Raw genomic sequence first — 3,152 nt, 5'->3', positions numbered from 1 at the left:
ATCGTATGAAGTGGTGGCTGTCCACCGCCCTGTGAGCGGTGGCTCCTGTATGTCTCCTGCATCGTCGTCCATACCGTTGATGTCTTCGGAGTCGAAGTCAAGCACGTCGGTTAAATCATCGACCGTGGCAATGAAGTGGGTGGTGGGTGGGCAGCGAATTCCTTCGTCGCCTGTTTCCCACTCGAGCCGGACATAGTTCGGCCCAGAGCCTCCTGACAAGGAGAGAGACTTTAATGAGTTCAGCATGTCGCCAAAGGGCGAGTGCTGGAAGATGTCCGCAGCGGTAAACTCCATTACCGGAGCACAACCTGGCTCGGTTGGCTCGACGGTGTGCAGACCGGAACCAACAACCGGATAAGAGTCCGGGGCCCGAGGTTACAGGCCTCAACAGAGGTGAGATGTATGTTTGGATCTACCGCCGATGAGTATGCGGCCTGTGGGGCGGGGTCCACCCCTCCGTCCTTAGGCAACACAACCTGCTCCGGATTTGGATCCAGGGCTACTGCAGGGGTGATATCCCGAGCATTGTCCGACAGCAGGTCTAGGCCGTGCTCGTCGTGACTGTCCGGTGCTTCTGGCACATGCCCGGATCCGTCGAAGATCAAGTCTCCGCGAATATCCGGCGTGTTGTTCAAGTTTCCGAACCAGACCTGGTGGCCAGGGGCATAGCTGTCGATCTGCTCCAGATGACCAAGTGAATTGGCCCGCAGTGCGAAGCCGCCGAACACAAAGATCTGTCTGAGGAGAAAAGTCTCGCCCTAGACCGTGTTGTTGGTGATTGAAGATGCCATCAAGCCTCGAAGCGACGACACAAAGGAACTCTCATTGAAAGCACCAATCGGTGTCAAAACCGGCGGATCTCGGGTAGGGGGTCCCGATCTGTGCGTCTTAGGCTGATGGTAACAGGAAGCAAGGGACACAATGTTTACCCAGGTTCGGGCCCTCTCGATGGAGGTAAAACCCTACTTCCTCTTTGATTAATATTGAAGATATGAGTAGTACAAGAGTAGAGGCTAAACCCTAGGAGCTAGCCTATGATGGTATGATTGTAAATGTGATCGGCCTTCTAAGGACCATCCTCTCCGGTTTATATAGACACCGGAGAGAGCTAGGGTTTATACGGAGTTGGTTACAAGGAAGGAAATACGATATCCGGATCGCCAAGCTTGTCTTCCACGCAAAGGAGAGTCCCATCCGAACACGGGCCGGAGTCTTGAGTCTTGTATCTTCACGCTTCAATAGTCCGGATGATGTATATAGTCGGGCTGTCCGGATACCCCCTAATCCAGGACTCCCTCAGTTGCTGCTCTGGTGTGCTGGTCCTATGAGGTCTTAGCATGACGACTTCTCAACTATCTACTACAATAAGGTTTTCCCGGCTCCGGCGAGGTAGGTACGATGATGGCGACGCACCTTCGGCTCGCTCCAGTGCTTGTAGTTGTCGCTAGGTGGTCCACGGACCTGGTTGTAATTTTTATTACATGTGGTGCTTTTACAGCCATGATTACAGATGAATAGATTGAAAGCTTCTCATGCAAAATAAAAGATAAGATGTGATGGGAGAAAGGCATCTCTTATAATCGCGAGAATTATCCTATCTTCATATAATTATGAGAAATATCTTATGGAGAAAACATTAGCAGCCGTCCTATGAAAAAAATCATCTTGTCTCTCTATCACACACACACACATTGTCAGACATGGAGTATGTGAGATCAAGCTCACAGGAGCTTGGATGAATAATAAAATAAAGAAACAGTAAACAAATTATCATTTTTATATTTTTAGCAAGAAACATTGATATTTTTTCTACATGCATGCAAATTTTCAAGATGGAATCGCATGAGCATCGTTTTTTTGCCCACATGTCCACAAATATGATTCCACTGTGAAATACATGGATGTACAAAAAATCATCAATGACTGTTACCAAAAGAGTTCAATTTTTAAAAAATAACTATTTTTCAGAATTTACTATTCACCCGAGCTACTGTGAGCTCGAGCTCACAATAGCACTCATCAATTAGTAATGAGATATTGCTAAGATAGCATTATTATACATGTCCGAAGAAAAGCACCAGAGTTGAGTGTCAAATCTCAAGTATTTTTTTTGTTAATCGTTGGTTGATGGAGGTGTTGGCCCCCAATACTATTTTCTGGACTTATTTCTGGCCTTCTAGAGCGATGTTCTTTCAGTGAGAGATGACATTTCCATCGACTACATGGCGCATATGATGACATTGTCAATCTCAAGATTTTTCGACTCGGTCCCTCGGAGGTGCTCATAGGGATAGGGTATGAGTGCGTGTGTTTATAGGGATGAGTGTATGTGAATGCCTATGTCCAAGTTTCTAACAAAAAGATTTGTGTGTACTGAAACTATCATTTTGCTATTGTTTTCGTACACGAATGGCGCTACCCAGATTGTAATTAATTTAGTGTTGAATGGTTTTCATGGTTTGTAGTTTCTTATGTGAATTCAATGAGATATCTGTTAGGAACATGATGTTTTTCTCCTTGATTTAATGGATTTTAAAAACGTAGAAATAAGAAAAATGTAGAAATATGACTGGAATGCATATATGCAAGAATGTGGATTAGAAAATACTGGAATCCTATAGACATGAGGCACGAGTTTGATCGTAAGAATAGGAAACACACATACCCATATAAACATGGCCAAATCAAGAACAAATGCTTGCTAGCAAATGGCTATACGAGCTTATTGCGGAGGAGGAAGGTGTGTGGCATGAGTTTCTTTGCAATAAGTGTTGAGGAACATAGTAATTTCAAAAAAATTCCTACGCACACGCAAGATCATGGTGATGCATAGCAACGAGAGGGGAGAGTGTTGTCCACGTACCCTCATAGACCAAAAACGGAAGCGTTAGCACAACACAGTTGATGTAGTTGTACGTCTTCACGATCCCACCGATCCAAGTACCGAACGTACGACACCTCCGAGTTCAGCACATGTTCAGCTCGATGACGCCCCGCGAACTCCGATCCAGCAGAGCTTCACGGGAGAGTTCCGTCAGCATGACGGTGTGATGACGGTGATAATGTTGCTACCGACGCAGGGCTTCGCCTAAGCACCGCTACGATATGATCGAGGTGGAATATGGTGGAGGGGGGCACCGCACAAGGCTGGG

Source organism: Triticum dicoccoides, chromosome 1B (genome assembly GCF_002162155.2).
Source record: "Triticum dicoccoides isolate Atlit2015 ecotype Zavitan chromosome 1B, WEW_v2.0, whole genome shotgun sequence".
In the NCBI taxonomy this organism is placed as follows: domain Eukaryota; kingdom Viridiplantae; phylum Streptophyta; class Magnoliopsida; order Poales; family Poaceae; genus Triticum; species Triticum dicoccoides.
Note: the sequence above shows the minus strand (reverse complement) of the source record.